General features: G+C 43.5%; 1 long non-coding RNA gene across 12 annotated transcripts; it reads left to right on the top strand.

The window, feature by feature from the left end:
- Positions 1 to 1,101: 1,101 nt before the first annotated feature.
- Positions 1,102 to 12,721, top strand: LOC125516183. Of its 12 annotated transcripts, XR_007287276.1 has the most exons (9): positions 1,102 to 1,703; positions 1,868 to 2,036; positions 2,631 to 2,686; positions 3,779 to 3,846; positions 3,947 to 4,003; positions 4,107 to 4,218; positions 10,720 to 10,826; positions 11,067 to 11,401; positions 11,798 to 12,721. It is a non-coding gene; the product is annotated as an uncharacterized LOC125516183 (long non-coding RNA). The 12 variants fall into 12 exon arrangements; XR_007287274.1 differs by lacking the exon at positions 3,947 to 4,003; XR_007287273.1 differs by lacking the exon at positions 3,947 to 4,003 and having other exon boundaries at positions 1,103 to 1,703; positions 4,107 to 10,826; positions 11,067 to 11,176; positions 11,280 to 11,401.
- Positions 12,722 to 22,407: the final 9,686 nt, after the last annotated feature.

The following is a 22,407-nucleotide window of genomic DNA, read 5'->3' as shown; positions in this document are numbered from 1 at the left end:
GGAGAACTCCATTCTATGGGTGTCGAGCACCAACATTTTAGTTCCATACATAAAATATGACATCCAGTAAAAGCAGCCACACGCATATTGATGTGAGTAGAGAGGTGTCGCACTTTCCACACTTAACAAGCCGGCATATCGACATTGATTGTTGCTTGAAGATTTGTGCTTTCTTTTTTCTAATTTTTGAGGAACTTCTTTTTTCTATATTTGTGGCGTGTCTGATCTGGGCTGGGAATTTGACTGACCTCTCTTTTGGGTCAGTCAATCCTTAATAGGCCGAAGCCCATCAACCCATCTGACGACCCAGCCTTCCCCTATCTTTTTTTTTATTTTGTTGTCTATCATTTTTTCTGTTCTAATTCGTTTTTGCTTTTCCTTTTACTTTTTTTTTTTAATTATTAGGTTTTTTTAATGAGTATTCTTAGGATGTTATGCAAGTGTAAAAGTGTGTACATAAATCCTATACAATATGTGCAACAATTGCACTATTATATAATTACTAGCAAAGTGACCCGCTCGATGCATGTGCCAGAACTTTAGATAGTTTAATAACGACACATATTATTTGATTTGTATGAAGAAAATTTGGCATCATCCTTATTGGCTTATATTTTTTCTAATATAAAATTGTAATGCCATATAGTAATTTAGCATTATTCTATATATGAGTGAACATTTTCATCAAATAAACTTCATATATCATGTTTTAGAAATAAATATTACTGAAAAAGAGTGGATGATATAACCTTTCCTATTAACATTTGTATATTTTGTGAAGGCACCATTTTTAACGTAAAAGCATTATAAATATTTATTTTATTTTGTGTAGACATGTTGTTACTCCTATTGACAATCTTCATTGTATAATACAATATTTTAGACATTAATATTCTCTGAAGGTGGAATTCTAATCCCTATTACTATGAATATATGATTATGTTGTTGAAGATGACAAAAAATAATTATGATTTGCTAGTATTCTTTAAGATGGAAAAACACGCGCACACCTTACTTTTAAGCCCCCGCACTTGCGGGCCCCAACCGGAGAAACGACGGCCCAAGAGTCGCCGACGGCCCAGGAGTCAACCCACGCTACGCCGAAACGTGCAACGAAACCTATCCCAAATCGAATCCACCGCCGCGGCGCCGCTCCCCCTTCGGCCGCCCTAGCAACTCCTCCGGCGGCTGGCGAGCGAGTAGAGATGAACGCCGCTGCTCCCGCCGTCCCGCCTCCGCTCAGGCTTTTACTCCACCTCAATCTGCGGGCGGGGAATTTTGGATTCCAGCAACAACGGGCGCGTCGGTGATCTTCGGCGCGTGGCTGCGACAGAGCTCGACGCGCCTAGGCGGTTGATCTGGCCGGGTGTCCATGGCCGATGGCGGCTTCAAAGGATCGACAACGCTGCCACGGGTAGAGATCGACGGCAATAGGCCTGATCTGTGGCCCCTCCAGTGGATTCGTCGCTCCTCTTCCACGGCCACCAATGGCGCAGGCCCCTTTCCTCGTCGAACGCTCGCTCAGGGGCTCTGTTCCTCAGCCGGTGAGCCCCCGTCTCTTCGACGGCAGCGGCACAGGCCGCACCTTGAGCTTCACATCTCTTCCACGACAAGCGGCACAAGCAACATGTTTTCTAGGGTTTTGTTTCCCCGCCTCCTTTCTTCGCAGTGGCACATCAACGGCATTGCCAACAACCTGCCAGGTGCATTCTTCCCCATAAATCTGTAAGCTTTTGAGACATCCGGAAGTGTCTTTGTTTGTAAATTAATTAAGCAGTCTGGTAGATTTGAAAGAAAGAAATTGCAGATTTGGAAAGGAGGAACATCCAAATTAAGCAGATTTGATTTGTCTTTCTGTTCTGAACAGGGCACTGAACTTCAGAATTTACCTTGCTCTTCTGAACTGCATATTTGTCTCACTGCCAACATAATATCTGCATACGCTGCATCCAAATTAAGCAGTACCAGTCCCAAAATAATTACTCTGGCCAGAGAAAGAAGCCAGTGTTCGCCGTGCTCTGTTTGATCTAATACAGGTAATTTGGTCTTCTGTTGTGCACACCATCATTTGTCATTGTTCTATACGTTCTACTTCAAATATGTGTAGCTAGACTATGTTAAAGTGATCTTTTCGATTTGCTGTCTTGTGTAATTGAAGAATATGAGAGAAGCAATTAGACACCGACTGTGTATGCACTAGGCAGAGCTGTTTTATGCAATGCTTGTTGTCACAGTAGCATATATCCGTGGGGAGAGGAGACCAAGAGAGTACATCATAAATCATTGCCTTGCCATGGAATATTAAAAACTCTCTGACTGCCTTTTCATATCATGGTATCCACAAGAACCTGCCTATCCTGTATGTTTTAGCATGCTCCACACAAATAGATAAATTAATTTCTCCAAGTATGCTTCTCCTGCTATCAGTTCCTGAATAATTATACCACAGTGCCCCACACAAATAGATAAATTATTTTCTATGTGTATGCTTCTCCTTTTATCAGCTCCTGGAGAATTATACTGATGCCGCATGCTTTATTGGCAAGATTTTTATGTCTTGAGCAAGAACTTATTAGTTTGAGATTATTGCATATAAGAAGATTGATCTTGCCTCTTCTGCAATCTGGTAGATTTTGAAAGAAAGGAATTGCAGATTTTATTTGGACAAAGAGATGAAGCCAGAAAGGTAAATTTCTTGAGTTATACAGAATGTTCGCCTTGTGTTGGAGGCATCTGACACAAGTCTTTGCTGCTGTACTCTAAGCTAGATTCTTTGACGTTCTCTGAATTTCATTTGTCTGCATAATAAATGTTTTTGCTCCTGGCTTGCTAGGCATACTTTGTTCCTGGCTAGGAATAGTTTCTAAACAGTTTTACAAATGGTGACAAAGAAATGGTTTGTTTACTTTCTTGTATGACCGTGGAATCATGAGTTCATGACATATAACCTTTAATGTGGATTATAACATGATGTACCTTTCCTGATCTAGGACTATTTTTGGTTCGTATTCATGCAAGCACTTCTCTGAGGATATTGAATTTTTCACCTGTACCGAACTTTTCTGGAGCTATTGAAACATCCCCTTGCACTGAAATTTGACTACTACTGAAATTTTGTCAAGATACTTGGACTTCTTGGACTTGAATGTACCCTGTTTGTGTTGTACTGAAATTTACCTTGTTTGTACTAAAATTACAAAAAGGCTGGTTCGTTTCTTTAAAATTAGTCATCTGATGTGCATGTTGATCCTCCCAAAGATATATGTTTGACACAGTCAATGTTGCACCGCTAGAATATTTATGCCCCCGTTGCAACACAGGGGAGTTTCCTAGTTATAATAGTAATGTGTTTGAGAGGTGAATTGGAAACTCTACGTCTTGTGGGTTTCTATCTATTCGGTGGTTACTTGGGAGAGAAAAATTAGAGACCTTTGCAGCATTGCTTGAGAATAGAGATGATTTAGATCTATTGGTGTTCGCGGGTTTGATTTTGTTGTGATTATTTGGAGAAAACATCTCGAAACTTTGCTGATCCTGAAGGTGAATAATGAATATATGGAGCTATATTTTCCTGTTCGCCGATGGGTCATTAATGCTTTGCCCGTCAAGTTATGAAATGTTTAGTCAAAAGTAGTCGCAAATTCCATACCCTACAAGAAAAATGAAGATATCATTAGATTCAACAAACAAACTTTCTTCTGACTTTAGTTGTTAATAGCGTGCCCCATACTGTTTTTTTTCAATATTGTTGTAACGACTCCTCGGCCACTTGTGCCAGGCCATGGCGACAACTAGTTCCACATCCACAACTCTGGCCGCCATGCCCATAGTATCTTCTACATGCAGGTGCGCCACTGACTACAAGCCCAGTTTGAGCTTGCTTCTATAAATGAATAATTGAATACACTGCATCTCTCAGATTATTAGCAATTCTCTTTCGATGTAGGTAGTCTGTGTTCATCTCTAGCCCTGTGTGTGTGCGTGTGTGCGTGTGCGGAACTAGGTCACCCATGTTTTCTTCAAGCTCAAGTTCATCACTTCTTGTTTTGTTTTTCGATTTGACCTCAAGATTATTTGTTATTTCTCTTGCCCTTCTTGTGCAGCAGGATTCGATTCGGTATAACACCATCACCGATGCAGACGATAAGGGGTTCATCGCGCCAGGCACCTTGGCGTTGCTTCCGTGAGATGGTGGCCGCGGCTACAGAAACAGCTACGGTGAGTTCCTCTCCTCACCTCCAGTGGTTGCTCTGAGCTCAGTGTGGCCATCGTGCCATGGCTATATCTGGTTAGGCTGCTACAGTACGCCCTTGCATAACGATGGTGCTACTGTTTGTTTGTTTGTTTGTTTCTCTGCCTTGCTGCCACTAGCCTGCCTGATAGAAACTTGTTGAATATATATGTCTTTGAGCAGGAATTGATAGAATATATATAGCTCATGTCCATGTTGATTCCCATCCCACTCAAAGTCTGAAACACTTCTTCTTCTTCGCACTCAACAACTAGGCAGCACTCAACAACAACTACACACATGGAGCAGTCTTGTTCGTTTCAGGATGTAGTATCACCACTTTATTTATTCCCTGCCTGCCTCCATGATATTCTGACTGCATATATGTGGTCTGTGTACCATCCATGATATGCACTTGCATCCTCAACTCATGTTGGTATTGTTTTATATTCAAGGATGCCTTCCTACTCCTGCTAGTTTAGTTGTTGTGTGGCCTTGTTTCCATGATGATGAAATTCCAAATATACAAATTATTCATACTACATGGAGGGCCGGTGCGGGTGCTTTGGACACTCATTTTATGTCACGTCATTCAATTAAGAAAGGCATTTTTGACAGCGTCAAAGTAAGAAGTCGTGTCAAGAAGAGTGGTGCCAGAATAACCATAGCGTTCAATAGAGGAAAGCGGGCGAGCACAGAAGCCATAGTAGGTCGAGTTGGAGGCAGTGCGTTACCAATAGAAGGAGGTTTTGTAGTTGAGGGAGATGGCGAATTAGAGGAATCCACAACACGTGGACGACCAATGTGGTAAGAAGAGGATGAGGGGGAATTACCGGAGAAGCCTCACAGGACGAGCGAGGTTTGAGGTAGCCTCAGGTAATGAACGAGGCAAGGAAGCCACATGTGACACTGGTATGGAGTCTAGAATATTAGTACGGGAAGACACGGTGGGATGGGTGGATAAGGACAATGCGTGGGTGATAGGTGTATCTGCAAAAGTGAGGAAAGAAATATCGTCAATGGGAGGATGGACATGGATTGAAAGGATGAGACTCATCAAAAGCCACATCCTGAGAAATGAGCATCCCATGAGAAGGATCCTAACAAGTTATATTCAATAGACTGAGCAACCAGTTTGGTGCGTTCAAGGGGGGGGGGGGGGGGGGGGGGGAGGGGCGCAAAAAGAAAAGGTAGCAACCGCAACCAAACAAAAGAAGCGTTGAGTAGCCATGAGAATGACCAAAAAGATGCTTGAGAGAACAAGATCAAAAGGACGTTGAGAGATCGTCTCAGAATGAGGATGAAGTAATCATGTTTACCAAGCCGACAAACTTGACAGTTTAAAGACAACACCCGAGATAGATACAAGAAAATCACGTTGAGAGGTGAGGGACGAGAGCCATACAATTGACCGACGATGATGCCACAGAGAGTCGGTCGCCAAGGAAACAGACGAAGAAAAGGTAGCAACCGCAACCAAACAAATGAAGCGTTGAGTAGTCACAAGAACAACTAAAAAGACGCTCGAGAGAAATGTCACCCTGTGGAGCAGAGGAAGGGTGAATATTGATGAGATGGGTGGAAGTAGGAACAATCTCAACCCAAAAGTGAGGTGGAAGAGAGGCAGCGATCATCGACGCACGAGCTACCTCAAGAAAGTGACGATGGTTGCGCTCATCAACACCATTTTGAGCATGAGCACTAGGAGAAGAGAACTGACCAAGTGCGCCCTGCTCAGCGAGGAATCCCACAACAAATGAGAGATACTCACGAGCAGAATCTGCACGGAAGACACTGATGGGAGTGGAAAACTGGGTATGAACCATGGTGTTAAACTTCTCACCGCTAAGATCTCACTACAAGAAGATACGAAATATATCCATGTGTGTCGAGAGTAATCATCTATAAACATAATATAGTAGCGATGGCCTCCATTCGAGGCGAAGGAAGCTGGACCCCAAACATCAGAGTGAACAAGATTGAAAGGATGTTGAGACACCGCCTCGCTATGAGTATAAAGTAACCGAACCTGTTTACCAAGCTGACAAACCCGATAGTTTAAAGACACAACACCTGAGACAGATCCAAGAAAACCACCTCGAACTAAGGACGAGGGATGAGAGCCATACAAGTGACCCACAATGATGCCACATAGAGCCGACAGCCGAGGAAACATAGGTGAAGAGAGTAGCGGTGGCAGCAGCAAGGCATGTGAAGCCATTCAAGCTCCTGGAGGAGCTGGGAGTCACTGCACCGAGGGCCAACACAAAGTAGAGCACACGTGTGACGATCTAATCTAAACAAGAGCCAAAGATGAGGATGACTACCCCTGAGTCAACAATCTTACACATGAAATGAGCTACATGGTAAGTCAAGGAACATGACAATGAAGTGCTGATAGTGCCATCAACAATAAGAACATGAATATGAGAGTTTAAAGGTTTGAATGGAGGACAAACTGGAAGAAGCATGAGTCATATGAAAAGACTCTCCAATATCAAGTATCCATGGAAAGATGTGCTTCCAGCCTACAAATGAGTTCAGTGCTCAACCTCATGGCAACACACTTATATGCTAATTCTTGGACATTTCTAATAACAAGAAGCCTTACTCCTATTTTGGTATTTTGGCCTGAGGTAGTTGGGCTAGTAGGTGCCAAGGTGGTCATGGAAAGAAAATCGAGCTTGAACAAACCCGATGTGTAAGGAGAAAGATGATTTTGACCCTTCCTGGTTATGACTTTGGTACGAAGCCACCTCGCAAGATGTTATGATTGCAGGCAACCTCGCGTTAGTCAAGGACTTGCCCTTGGTGCCAGGGGAAAGAAAGTGACAAGTCTTATAGAATACCACGAGGGAAAACTGGGATGAGCATCTCAGCTCAGGGTTCCTATTTGCAAGTTCAAGTGAAAAAGAAAGAGGATGACGAGGGCGTGCTGCTTCTGACATCATTTTCATTGCTTCCTCATACCTCCCTATTTGCAAGTTCATGTGAAGAAAAGACAGGATGGCAAGGGCGTGTCGCTCTTGACAGCGTTTTCATTGAATCCCCGTAACTCTCATGCACTCTCCATTTCTAGCCGATCCGACTTAGCGTTCTTCCCTTGTTTGTGGGTTGTGTGTCACGGACTTGGTTCCGCATTCCATGTTCCCTTGTTGGTCGTCCCTGGCCTTGGCGACAGGTAGCGTCGTGCTCTTGGGCGCTATGCGTCCTCGCGTAAGACGGAGACGGTGCCGACTGCTCGTGCTCTTGCTCCGCCAGTGGTGGTGCCTGAGCTTGTGGCTATTTGGGCAACCTGCATGGGAGCACAGGATGTAGGAACAAGGCAGCACACAAAGCAACTTGCAAACATGTGAAGGATGCCTTGCCGGACTGGCAGGCAATGGAAAGAGTACGCGGCAGGTGTGGGGGAAGGGTGAAAACACTGTCGAGAGCGGACTGTCATTGCCGTCAGTCTTTGGACCTAGAGCCGAGCGAAGAAGGGATGGCGATAAGGAAGCGAGGAAGACAGGAAGAGGGCATATGCCTGTGTGTTGGCCATGACAGTGGACGATGGCATGGCATGGTTGTTGTGGAGTGAGGTGCCATCGTAGTCATGCCATAGCATGGCATGGCACTCTGCCATCATAGTCATGGCCATATTTTTGTTGAAAACCACGGGCCACACGACGAGCTATGTAACAATTAGGAGAACCACCAGTCTTAACATTGTAGACCCACTTACAAGTGACAGACGAGCATGAGGAGGAAGGGAAATGAGATCCCATGTGTTGATGCACTCACGAGCAGCAATCTCTTATGCCATTGCATATTGCAGTTCGAGGTGAACAGCACTATCATGAGCATTCATCTCGAGAAGAATGACGCCAGAATAATCATAGTATACAATAGGGGGAAGCGGGCGAATGCAGAAACCATAGTAGGCTGAGCGGGAGGTGATGCATGGCCAATAGGAGGCATGGTTGTCAAGGGAAATGGTGCATTAGAAGAATCCACAACAAGTGGATGACCAATGTGGTAAATATAAGAGGACGAGGGGGAATCACTTGAGAAGCCACATGGGATGAGCGTGGTGAGGTTGCCTAAGGTAACAAATGAGGTGCGGAAGCCACATGTGATGATGGCATGGTGTCTACAAGAGTAGTATGGGAAGACATGATGGGATGGGTGGACGAGGGCAACACATGAGTGATAGTTGTATCGGGAAAAGTGAGGAAAGGAATATCCTCAATGGGAGGATGGGTGTGGATAGAGAAGGACGAGACTCATCAAAAGTCACATCCCGAGAAATGCGTATTTGACGACCGACAGAATCCCAACATTGATAGCCATTGTGCTCGTCATTGTGAAGACATTCAACTGACTGAACAGTCAGTTTGGTGCGTTCGGGGGGGGGGGAGAGGGGAGGGGAGGGTGGCAAAACATAGCAACGACAACCAAACAAACAAAGCACTGAGTCATGAGAACAACCAAAATGATGCTCGGTAGAAATGTCAGGTTGAATGTTGATGAGATAGGTGGAAGTAGGAACAACCTCAACCCAAAAGTGAGGCGGAAGAGCCACGACGATCATCAATTCACGAGCTGCCTCAAGAAAGTGATGATGCTTGTGCTCGTCAACATCATTCTGAGCATGAGCACAAGGAGAGCAAGTGTGTCCTGCTCAACAAGGAATCCACGCAACAAATGAGAGGTACAGTTATGAGCAGAATCTACATGGAAGACAAATAGGAGTGGAAAATTGGGTCAAGCATGGTGGCATGGCAGGGAAGACAAAATCATCGGCAGTCATGGCGGCAAACTTACAGAGGAATCATCTATAAAGATATTATAGTAAAGAATGGCCTCTTTTCGAGGCAAATGGAGTTGGATCCCAAACATCAGAGTGAACAAGATCGGATGGGTGTTGAGAAACCTTCTTGCTATGAGGATGCAATAACGGAACTGTTTACGAAGCCGACAACCTGGCAGTCTAAAGACCCAATGCCGGAGACATATCCACGTTGAACCAAAGGATGAGGGACGAGAGACAGAAGTGACCAAGACAATGATGTGATAGAGAGCTGGTAGTTGAGGTAACAAAGGCGAAGAGATTGGCACCAAGTAGAGCACCCGTGTAACGGTCCTAATCTACAACCAGTCAACAATCTAACCACCTAAAATGAGTTACATGGTAAGTCAAGGAAGGTGAGCAAAAGAAAGAACATGACACGACAAAGTGTCTCAACTATTCAATGGGAGGGAAGTACCATCAACAGTAAGAACATGAACATGAGAAGCTAGAGGTTTGAATAGAGACAAACTGGAAGAATCATGAGTTATATGAAAATACGCTCCAATCAAAGGATCCATGGAAATATACCCAACTGTACAAAAGCACCGGGCGATGAAAAACCAGAAGCAATAAGTAGGTGTCGAAGTTGTCCAAGCTCCTGCGCGGTGAAGGATACCGCTGAAGTGGTCGACGTAGAATCACCAAAAGAGGAGTGGCCGCCACCACCACCTATGTGAGCCCCAAAGAGGTAGCGGTGTAGCACGACAAATACCGGTGGTAGAAGTCGATAGAGGAGACAACGTCGTAGGCACACAAACACCAACCGCGTGGGAGTGATGTGCACCAACACTATCGATGAAAGCCATGAGGGGAGTCTGTGTAGAGCGACCATCACCATCTATAAAGGTCGCGCGAGTTGTCACTATGGAGCCACCACCACTGCCTGTAAAAACAATTGGGGGGAGCAACCTCATAGGTGGAGGAACACTGCACCAGCAAACGACACATGTATGAGGTAGGGTCAGTGTAGGTAACACCCTAAGAAATCACCGGACAACAAGATACTATGTCCAATGAAGTCATTGTACCTGTTTCTTTGTTCTACTCTTTTCTTTTACAGAACAGTCTTAGAGAGCAGCAGAGCATGGAAGAGCAGTGTATAGGGCACGCACGGTGCCCTAGAGAAGCCAGTCGGTGGAACGGGTTGCCGGGGCTAAGGTTCCGTGGTGAAGTCCGGCGATGAGGTCCTGTATGTAGCAAAAGGTGCGGAGACCATGACCCGCAACAGCGGATGTCTCAAATATTGCGCCTCCTGGAGCTGCGGGGCGCTGGCCTCCCGGAGATGGCGGTGAGGTGCTGACCTTTTGTACATGGTAATGAGGCGCGACCTTCTGAAACTGCAGGTGACGACGGCCTAGGATCTATAACATTAGTATGGGAAGACATGGTGGGATGGGTCGTGGAGGACAATACATGGGTGATTGGTGTTATTGGGAAAAGTAAGGAAAGAAATTTAACTCCTACAGTATGAGAGGGTCACTAGTAGCCTCGTTGCTCTCGTGAAATTATTTATTGAAGTCGGCCCGCGGCCACTGTAGCTAGAAAAAAATCGGGATGAAGCAGCCCCTGTCTGGTCATGAGCCCCGCGGCCGACTCCACTCCTCTTTGCCTCGTTGCCCTCTATCTCTCTCTCTCTCTCTCTCTCTCCTTGCAGTTTCTGGAATGGGGAGCGGAAGCAGCGGTGAGCGTTCCGGAGGTGAAGGGCGGCAGTAGAAGTTCATCTGACCTTCGTTCCTGTAGCATGGTTCGAATCAATTAAAGGTAAAACTCACCTTCATAACGTCTCTTTTGTTTTGTACTACTACTTTTGGAAGAAATGCAGCCTTCTTGCTCCCCCTATCTATGATTCTTCATGTTATAGTATATAGATTGTTATAATGTGTTCCTAATTTACTTCCCTATATTTTTCATATTGATCAATGAGATCTAGTCAGCGGGATCTATAAATGAATTATTGGTTTTCTTCTATGAGATTTGGTCTAATAAATTACCCTGCTGCAGACCTGAGATTCACTGGTAGAAGCTGCAGACAACCATCGCTGGCGAGGCACGAGAAGTTTCCACGGTCAGATTTACATTGAGGAGAGGCCATGTCAAAGAAAACACCACTAGTTATGTGTTTGCAGCCACCTCTGCTACATTTTGTTGTATCATATTTGAGGTTCAGTTTCATGCTGATTGCAATTTCTTACGGATTGTTGTATTTTGTTGTAGGTAGTAAGATCATAAGATACTAATGGGCTCCCTGTAATCCCAAAGTGCATTGGCCAGTGGATAGATATTTTTTACAAAATCTTCTAGAGGCGCTTAATTTTCTATATCGAAAACGACTGCTGGTAAAGCGCAAATATGATATTTTTGCTTATTGGATACATTATTTTCCAAGTTCTTTCAGAGATCTAATAATGAGGTTCCAAGCACTAACAACCCAACAAATACTGCTTTAAACTTTAATATATATTCACAGAGTTTGTCTGATTGCTTCAAAATTTAAATGAGACTTTTGCTTGCTGATAAAATCTTTCAATTGGTAATATGTTTCCCTTCATTGCATGCTTATTGTTTTTTCACAAAAGAATGTTTTACATTTCTGAAGATTACTAAGTTAATAAGATGGTAACTGTTGGTAAAATTAGCGAGTCGTTCCCTCTTTTCATCTTCTCAGTATTTCTGCTACTGTTGACCTTCTTTATTCACATGTTTATTTAGTTTATACCTTTGAACATGTGCAGGTTCCATCCAGAGTTCACCAAGTATGGGAATGATCATTGAGTAGGCCAAAAAGTTAGATAATTTCCTGTGCTCAGATTGTGCTAAGAAAACAACGCAAAGAGACCTACAAATTCATACCAGAGTTCACCAAGTTCTCATTCTAAGGCCAATGATTTATTTCCCTTTTCTTGACTGTACTGTTTATTCATATTCTGCTTGCGGATAGCTATATGCCTTTATCTTTTCTTTTTAAATTTAGTTTCAACAATTTCATTTCCAAAGCTGATGGTTCTTGCCTTTGTTTTTTCAATATTCCTGGGAAAATGATTGGTGTTTGACTACACTAGTACTTATGTGTAGTTAAAATTTGCTGTCATGAGTTCCTTCAATCTATGCTGTGTACAGTGCCTTTTTAAGAAGATGATTATATTATTTTTGCAGAACATTAGTTAGTCCTTGCCAAGCAATCTTACATATGTTGGCAATATTAAATACTCGCAGGGTTGAGGTAGCTTGCTTCCCGTCAGAGATCGAATTTCCTAGGAGGTTGCCATCTGGAGAGTAAGGTTATCCATCACATGTTTGTCCAAATGTCTCAGGGGAATGAGATGTCAGATTATATTTTACTAATAAATTGTTTGTTTCCTTGTAAGTTACAAGATCAACTGTCTCAGGGAAATGAGATGTCAGATTATATTTCCTTTGCTGCCATTTTTTTTGTGAGCTACTTTTGTAGGAGAATGAGATGTGGGATCAAACCACTCAGAAATCTTTTGTACTCCTTTGGGTTGTTGCACGCGATACAGTTGTACTTTGTTGTTGTTATCTTGCTTTCTGTGTGAGCTAATTCTGTACAATTAATTAAGCTTTCGCACAGAAGAACATATAGTAGCATGCTTGAGTGTTGTTTGTGATTCATATATGTGATTGTTACCTAGATCTAATGCGGTGTTCCAAACTACATATCATTTTTATTCTACCTCTGAATATTTCCACAAGAATTCTTTCATTTTATTTCTGAATAACCAACTCAACAGTAGCCTGCTCAGGTTATTTCTCGCTGTACCAAACTCCGGTCTTCCAGTTCTACATTTGTTGGTGAAACAACATGGTCAATTCTATTTGTTAAAGACATACTTAATAAAATGCTTTTGAGACTGAGCTTCTGTCAAGTACTTGGAGCGGCAAAAAAATAAGCGTTAGGTACTTATATAACCTGACAGAAGTATACTGCCAGCCTGCAAAAAATAAGAGAAAATACAGCGAATTTTTCAACTGCGACGTCTTCCACTGACAATAACTCTACGTGGCAGTCTGTTGAGATTGATTCTTCGATTTTAAAAATATAAATATTTTAGTTGTTCTCCATTCGTTGGTAAAAAAGGCGTGGTGAAGTGGAGAGCTCCTCCTTGGCGCCTTCAGCGCCCATTAGCGAACCAGCGCCCGCTGCATTCCTTGCCTGGGCCTGGCCCTGGCCCAGCATCGCCCGCTCGCTAGCCCCCGCCGCTCGCTTGTTTCTTTCTTTTTTCTGTTTTAAAAAATTGCTATAGTATACACTGATTTTGTTAAAAGAAACAACCAGTTTGCTACAGTGTCTACTCTTGTTCTTAGAAAAAAATTTAATCGAATTTGAAAATTGGTCATCAAATTCGAAAAAGGTTCGTCAAATTTGAAAAATGTTCATGAAATTCGAAAAAGGTTCATCGAATTTTAAAACTGTTCATCCAATTTTAAAAAAAGTTTACTGAATTTGAAAAAAGTTCATCAAATTCGAAAAAACATTCATCAGATTTAAAAACTGTTCATCGAATTTGAAAAAAGTCATCAAATTCAAAAAAAGTTAATCGAATTTGAAAAGTGTTCATCGAATTTGAAAAAGGGTTATCGAATTGAAAAAGATTAATTGAATTAAAAAAAGTTCATCAAATTTGAAAAAAGTTCATTGAATTCGAAAAAAAGTTCATCAAAGTAAAAAAAATGTTCATCAAATTCAAAAAGGTTCATCGAAATTGAAAAAGGTTCATTGAATTTGAAAAAAGTTCATCAAATTCAACAAAGAAATCATCGAATATGGAAAGTTTCATTGAATTTGACAAAAAATATTCATCCATTTTGCAGAAAAAATATGAAGAAAAAGAAAAAATCTCGAATTTGAAAAAGAAAAATTGGAAAAAGGGAAAAAGGAAAGACAGAAGAAGAAAGGAAAGAAAAGATGTAACTGGTCAAAAGTGGGAGATGTGGTGCAGGGGTTATCGCATCCTCCCTCGATGCTGATGGTCGCAGGTTCGATTCTAACGAAAGGGGGAGATGGGCCGTCCCGTTAGTAGGGAAGGAAGGGAGCGGGGTATGCGCCTGTTTGTGCAAATAACTGTATCGGGCGCCACAGGCGCCAAATAGGATTTGGCGGTGAATTGGGACATGGCTTGACGCCTATCAAAATATTGGGACCTCCAGTAACCTGCGCGCAGCCCCTCGCTCCCAGGGGTGACCTTGCGCAGGCCCAGCTGTGGGGCGTGGCTCCTTTTTTTCGTTTCTTTTTTATTTTTGGTTTTCTTTTCTGTTTTAGCGCCTGTTTGTGCAAATAACTGTATCGGGCGCCACAGGCGCCAAATAGGATTTGGCGGTGAATTGGGACATGGCTTGACGCCTATCAAAATATTGGGACCTCCAGTAACCTGCGCGCAGCCCCTCGCTCCCAGGGGTGACCTTGCGCAGGCCCAGCTGTGGGGCGTGGCTCAGTTTGGAAATTTTAAAAAGTTGAGAATTTCTAAAAATGTTCACTAAATGCAAAACAATTGTTATTTTTTTTAAATGTTCACAATTTATAAATTTGTTTTGGATTTTGATGAACAAACTGTAATTTCTGATGAACACCTTTTGAATTTTGATGAAGAAAATTTAAACTCAACGTACATTTTTTGAATAGATGAACAAATTTTGAATCCGAGAATATTTTCCATATTAAATGAACATTTCTAAAAAAATTCATGAACTTTTTCTGTATTTCCACATACATTCCGGAAAGATGATCCCGTGTAAAGCATTTACATGATGAACACACGAATCTAAAAAGGCAATCTCTAATTAATATCAGAAATGATGTGGAAGTGGATGAAAGGTGTTGAGTATAATGTTTATTAGGAAGTATATGATGGATTAGGATTTATTCCTGCCTTGTTCTGTACTTCAAATTGATCATTGTATTCCTATATATATATATATGCCCACGAGGCTCAAACAATATAATCATCAATTCCATCAAACCCTCTATATCCCTTCTAACATGGTACCAGCCTAACCGATCAACCCTAGCCGCCGCACCGTCGCTTCCGCTCCGCGCTGCCCTCGCGGCGGTCGGCCTCCATGACCGCCGCCGGGGGCCGCGCCGCATGTACCTAGGGTTCGTCCACTGGCCGTGTTGACCGACTGTCCTAGAGAGTCTTTTTCCCGATCTCTTGATCTGGGTTTTCTCTCTCTCTCTCGCCGGTTGCTTTGATCGGTGTTTACTTTTTAGTTTTCTGATCTAAGATCGGTTTGCGTCGCCCGCCGCAGCCGTCTATCCCGTGCGCCTCTACTCCAAGACCGGCTGACTTCTTCACCGACTCGGCGGCCTCGAGCAACACGCGGCCCCTCACGACCGTCGTCCGCGTGTGCCTGCCCGTCGCCCAGCGCCGGCCGTCGCCGCCCTACTCTGACATCGGCACGACACTCGGCCTCTTCTCCGAGCTGGCGGCCTCGCGTGACGCGGCGGCCCATCACGGCTGTGAAAGTGCGTTAAGCCAACTAGAGGGGGGGTGAATAGGCGATTTTAAGAATTCTTCACTAAGGAATTTTAGGGTGAGGAAATTCCTTAGCGAAGAACTACTTGCAGCGGAATAAGTACTCAGATGCAGTCATAACATAACATAAGCATAGACATCATGATGAAATGAAAACAAACACAGAGTACAGAAAGCGTAAGCATAGGATAAACAAGATGAAGACAAACAGACTAAAAAAATTGAACTAAAGAAATTGAGAAAATCTCCAGTCAAAATCTTCAAACAGATATGAACAAGCACACAACACAGTAATGAGAAAATGGAAGGGTTGAGGAAATGGAACCAGTAGGCTCGGTGAAAACAGTGATTTGGTAGACCAGTTCCAACTGCTGTGACAGTTGTACATCTGATTGTAGCGGCTAGGTATTTAAACCTGAGGACACATAGTCCTCATCACATTCTCCTTGAGCTAAGGTCACACAGACCTCGCCCAATCATTCATGGTAAGTCTTCAGGTGACTTCCAAACCTTCACAAACTCGGTCACTCGACGATCCACAATTTCCACTTGGATGCTCTAGACCATGATGCCTAACCGTATAGAAGATGCACAGTCTTCAAAGGTAACAAGCGTCGGATCCACGCAGGATCAATCTCTTCAGTGATGCTCAATCACTTTGGGTTTGTAGGTGTTTGGGTTTGGGTTTTCCTCACTTGATGATTTTCGCTCAAAGTCCTCGGAGGATGGGATGCTCTCAATGACAAGTGTCAGTTTCTCTTGGAGCAGCCAACCAGCTAGTGGTTGTAGGGGCGGCTATTTATAGCCTAGGGAGCAGCCTGACATGATAAGGCATAAATGCCCTTCAATGATATGACCATTAGGTGGGTAGATATTTTGGAACAGCTGGCGCGTGGCACATCAACAGTCAGAAATTTGAGGCCCAAATTCCTTAGGGCTATCATGATCCTCACTTGTAGGCAATCCGCACTGGCGAATTCCTAACTCCTCAGGACAAATTCCTCAGATACCAGAAGAACTTCGTCTCTGTCACTAAAATTGACTGAACTGCATGAGATTTCCAATGGCTTCAATCGAAAGGATTGGTAGGTGTAGGATTTTGAGATGAGCATCACTTGGAAACTTTTCCTTAGTTTTTCCTCTACCCCCTTTAACAGTACGGTGTTTCCTATGACTCAATAAAGAGAAAGACGAAACTACGAACGCAAAGTCTTCACGCTTCATATTAATCGCATGAATATAGAGTCTTCACGGTCACACCAATTTCTTCACTTTCAAAGTCTTCAGAAATCCAAAGTCTTCAGTTGAAGACATTCATTTTTAGGGGTCGACATTATCTGTAAATATCAAACTCCTCATAGACTTATAGACCTATGTACACTCACAAACGCATTAGTCCCTTAACCTATAAGTCTTCAATACACCAAAATCACTAAGGGGCACTAGATGCACTTACAATCTCCCCCTTGTTGGTGATTGATGACAATATAGGTTAAGTTTTCAACGGGGATAAACATATGAAGTGTAAGTACTAATATTGAGGAGTTTGACTACAAGATATAGAAGAACTCCCCCTGAAGATGTGCATAGTGAGGAATTTGCTTTTGAAGCAATGCACATTTGAAGAGTAGAATCATGGAGATCTCCCCCTATATCTTGTAATTCATACATGCATTTAACATATGATATGAAGAATTTGAAATGCAGGATGAAATATGGAGACTGATGTAATTCAGCATGCATGCATTAACATATATGAGGAAATAGCATGCAGAAGAACACAGCAAAAGTATCAGACCACCATCGGGTTTAAGTTTACAACTCGATCCAATAAAGTCTTCAGAAGAACGAGAGTTGTAACTTAGAAAAAAAAACGCCCATATAGAGAGAGACCCGCTTCAAGACTAACTCAAATTTCTCCCCCTTTGTCATCGAATGACCAAAAGGAACGAAAAATGAGGACTAACGCCCCTGAAGAATATCACGAAGATGATGGAGGAGCGCCAGCGTTGTTGAGGTTGGTTGTTGAAGTAGGGCCTGCCGCAGTGTCGTCCAAATCTTCATGCTCATCAGTCTCACGAGATGAAGAATATGAGCTGGCTACCAAAGAAGTAACTTTGACTTTCTTGAATTTCTTCGACGGTGGCTGAGACCAGTCAAAGTCCTGCTTGAAGCCCATCTGATTCAGATCTTCTTCACCATAAAGATGAGACAGAACAGCCCAGGTGCGATTGAATACTTCATGGAGGTAGTAGTGGTTCTTCTTCACTAAATTGTGCGTAGCAGTCATGTTGTGAAGAATTGAACCAAACTGACGCTTACCCATTTGTGGTTGTGATCGACCTTCTGGTGAAGACTGAGGAGAAGCTCATGATCAGTCATCACCCTTGGAGCTGTGCCTTGAGGATTTTGCTTCGAGGCATTGGCGGCAGAGTCATGAGTGGCAGAGTCATCATTGGTGGAGTAAGATGCAGCTTTGCGAAACTGACCATCCAATGGACGAATGCCTTCATCAATAACAACAGTAGCCTTGCCCCTTTCATCAGCTGAGGAAAATGTCCGCTTGAGGACTTCAATGGGGGGCAAGTAGCTGAGATGTTTCTGAAAGTCAGCCTTGTAATTGATTGAAGACCTTGTTCTGAGGAATCTCATAATCCAAGGAGCGTAAGGCTTCAATTCAAAAGGGGACAATGCAATATTGGCCAGAGTCCTCATGAAGAAATCATGGCAGTTGACAGGAACGCCATGAATGATGTTGAACAGAAGATTCTTCATTATGCCAACGACCCCTTCTTCATTCGAGTCGTGGCCCTTGATTGGACTCAATGTCTTGGTCAGAATGCGATAGATAGTCCGTGGCACATATAGTAATTCCTTCACGAGGAATTTGGTCCTTGGAGCTTGACCGGGCTTCAGTGGCTTCATCAACACTTGCATATAGTGATCAGTGAGTTCAGGTTCATGATATATACAACGAGCACCTTCAAGGGGAGGACTGACAGGCAGGGCATGAAGCAATTCAGAGGCCGGTGCTTTGAAGTGAGTGTTTTCTGTCATCCAGTCCAACACCCAAGAGTTCACATCTTCAGCATTTCCTGTGATGTGCAGCGTCGCATAGAACTGAAGAATGAGCTCTTCATTCCAATCACAGATAGCGGTGCAGAAGTTGAGCAATCCAGCGTCGTGAAGAACGTTGAGAACTGGTGTGAAGCAAGGCAGCGATTCCATGTCCACATGAGGAATATGCTCATGGTCAAAGACTTTGTCCTTATTAAAAAGCAGTGAAGAATAGAAGTTGGCTTGGCTTACGGTCCAGAAACGCTTCCTTCGTGGGCGAGCAGAGTCATAGGGATTGTAGTCTGTGAAGAATACATGCTCGTGGAAGAAGTCATCAACCTTGAAGTTTTGCTTCTTAGAGAAGGGATTCTTCGGCTTGGGCTGAGGAGTATCAGTCAAAGTCATTAGAGGCTCAGGAATCACATTCTCCGGCACCACAGGCTGAGGAATTTCAGTTTCAACTACAGTTGCAGCCTGGGTCTTCTTTTCTTCAGCAGCATTTTCATCAGCACTAGTGGCTGGAATTTCTTCAGGAATGGAAGGAGTGGTGTGAGGTTCGTTAGAGCCCATTTGAACTTCAGTGTGCACTTGGGACTGAGGAATTTGTTGTAGTGACGTGAACAATGGAGAGTTGGGGTGCTGACTTTCCCAAAAGTCATCATTCATCACAGGAGTGGTGCTTTCAATGTCCACATCTTCATCTTCTTCACTTAATTCTTCAACGCCTGCCTCTTCAGCTATGAAATGAGGCACTGGCGATGAAACAACTGGAGTTGAAGAGATATTATCCGCGTCAATTTCTTCGTCCAACTGCTCTGAAGAAGCAGCAGAAGGAACATCTTCACCAGATCCGCTTGGGATCTCATAATATTCTCCAAAAGGAACGAGTTCCTTTGATGGCATACTGGAGACAGCAACATCAATGGGATTCTCAAAAGAGCTTGTCAATGTCTTCATCTTCTTCGGTGCTGAAGAATCTGATGAAGCAGATGCTTTCCTCTTCTTCACTGCTGCTCGCTCCGCAGCTTTGGTTTTCTTCGCTTCTGATGCAGAAGGAAGAACTGGACTTGGTGTTGGTGCAGGAGGAGCAGAGGAAATTGGTTCATTTACCTCAGGCACAACTGATGCAGTTGGCCTAGTTTGTTCAGTTTCTTCAGGCTCGGTGGTTGATGCCTCAGCTGGCTTGGCTTGTTCTTCAGGCGCAACACTAGCGGTTGCCCTGGTAATTTCATTAGCGGATGGAATAGATGCATCAGCCCTGCTACTCTCATTTTCATCAGCAGCCTGATCTTCATCAGCGGTGCTGGCATGATCTTCAGTGGGTTGAGCAGATGCTTCACCCTGAGGAATTTCAATGTGCGTTGGAGCGACATTTGAAGAAAATCCTCTCGCCAATTTGACAAATCTGACTTTGGCTCCTAGCCAGTCTACATGGTAGGTGTCAAATTCATCACTGAGGTTTTTTATCTCAGTCTGAGCAACAGTGAGTTAATCAGTGGTCATTTTCACAATGTTCTTTTTCAGAAGTCGCTCCTTCTTGTATTGAGCTTTCTTCAGCTGCCTGGCCTTCTCATATTTCCATTTTTTGTTCGCCAATGAAGGCGGTCAGCATGTGACTTTGGCCAGGAGTCATCTTGAAGTCTAGCATAGGAGTGTTGGGGTCCTTGTGCCAGAGATCAATGTACTCAAGGATCAACTTTGGATCCAGTAGGAGAGGAATTTCACTTCCTTTGGCTCTAGCGGCCCTTTGTTGTCTGTCCCTGATGATTTCTTCAAGTTCTTCATCACCAACTTCGTCATCATTGGACGGTACTTGGAAGGCGACTTGCTTCTTGTGAGGACTAGGTCTAGAGCCTCGTCCAGCAGTAGCCTTGGTCTTCAGCAGAGTGGAGCCTGTTGAGGAATTCAGAGGAGCTAAAGAACCTGCAAAGGCTCCTGAGGCAATGGATTTTCCTGTGGTCATTTGACACGAGGCAAGATGCACAGGTGCTGAGGACTTTGCCGAAGGAGCAGAGGGTTTTGCAACTTGAGGAACTGGAGCAGCTTGAGGAATTGGCCATGAGGGCATTGATGAGTTGGGCCGTGAGGGCATTGGTGAAGAACTGGGCTTGCGAGCTGGCTTCTTTTGCATAGATGTTTTGGGCTTGCTAGCAGAAGCCTCAGTAGAAGCAGCAGAATTCTCATTAAATTTCTTCACTGCCTCTTTGTCCATTTTGGCCAATTTCGCTTGACGCTTGGCCCATTTAGCAGGAAATTCCTCACCTCTTCTGATGCTAGAGGGATCAGCTACTTTACGCTTATAGCGATATTCCCTCCATTCTCTGGCCCATCTCCTCTCTATCCTCTGAATGCGCACTTTACGCTCAGTCTTTGTTTCATGAGGAGGAGTGCAGTACCCTGCATAGATGTCTTCATGTATCTCAAAAGCATTGTTAACTTCCAACTTCTTCCCTCCCTTCTGAGGTTTCTTGCCATCAGCCATTTTCTTCAGCTGAGGATTCTGAACAATTGAGTTCTCTGATGAGGTATGTAACTTTTCTTCGAGGAACGCTGCAAATGAGTTAAGTTGATGAGAACCTAGTGATTCAACAGCGGACATGTGTACCTGTGAACATAGTATAGGTGCGAAGAATTTGGAGAGGTCATATGCGTTCTCAGAAGTTTTTGCAAAAAGAAAAAGTTTGAGGAATTTGACCAGATGTGTCTCGAGGAATTTCACTAAGCATTCTTTTACTTAGGTTCCAGAGTTGTATACATTGGAAATCCACACAATTGAGGAATCTTGAAGAAAAATATTGCTTAGGGAAACATATCAAGAACAGATGTTTGTGTAAGGTGTTTACAGAATGAAGATTGAAGAATAAACACCTTTTGAAGATTTGTAGTAATCAAAGGAATCAACAAAGGCAGTAAAAATGACTTTTAATTACCCTTGATGAAGAACACGACGAACTGTGAATAGTAGATTTGAAGCTCGTCAGTTCAGATCTTCCCTCCCTAACTTGGCAGAGGAAGACAGCTACGACGGCGGCGGAGTGGAGAAATCCGTGGCCGGCGCGAGTACGATGTTAACGAGGTCGAGGCAGCGAAGCTCTTCCTCACCGGCGACGATGGAAGTAGCGGCGGCGCTAGGTTTTGAGAGCTGTAGTGAGGGAGTGAGGTCGAGCGGAGTAAAAACAGTCTGAGGATGGTGAGGGGTATTTATAGCCGAGGTGAAAAACCGCTCGTCTAAGGAAAATGGACGAACGTGCCCCTGACCCTTCTCATTCGTGCGACATGTGTCACCCACTGTGATGCCCCGAGACCGTTGCGCCAGGTGTCTTCCAGTTATTCGCTGATGTTGCCATGTCATTTGCTTGTGGGTTGCATTTCATCATGTCACCTCTTGCATCGCATCATGTCATCATCCATCATATCATTAATCTTATAACTTTTATAAATAAATTGTATGGATCTTCGATCCATTTAAATCGAGGGAAATGCACATGGTGATTTTCTCTTTATAACATATATCCTCCCAATATTTTTAGGGAGCTATAATAAATATTCCATCCTTATGGAATCAACCATAACACAAGTGCAAAGTATTTTCCATTTCTTTTCCTCTTCGAGTTTGACCTTCAAACCTTGCCAATATTTTTTCTCATCTCTTTTATCGAGGCTCCTCTTAAATCTCAGCCCATTTTGAGTCTTTTAGAATGGGCTGCAAAATTCAAACATGTCGAATTACATTCAACATGTGCGAATCTTTTTTCTCCAAAAATCCCCTTGCCGTTTTACTTAAATTCCTCACA

The sequence above is a fragment of the Triticum urartu genome, chromosome 6 (assembly GCF_003073215.2).
Source record: "Triticum urartu cultivar G1812 chromosome 6, Tu2.1, whole genome shotgun sequence".
Classification (NCBI taxonomy): Eukaryota; Viridiplantae; Streptophyta; class Magnoliopsida; order Poales; family Poaceae; genus Triticum; species Triticum urartu.
The sequence above is the reverse complement of the archived record's forward strand: the minus strand, read 5'-3'. Positions and strand labels throughout refer to the sequence as shown.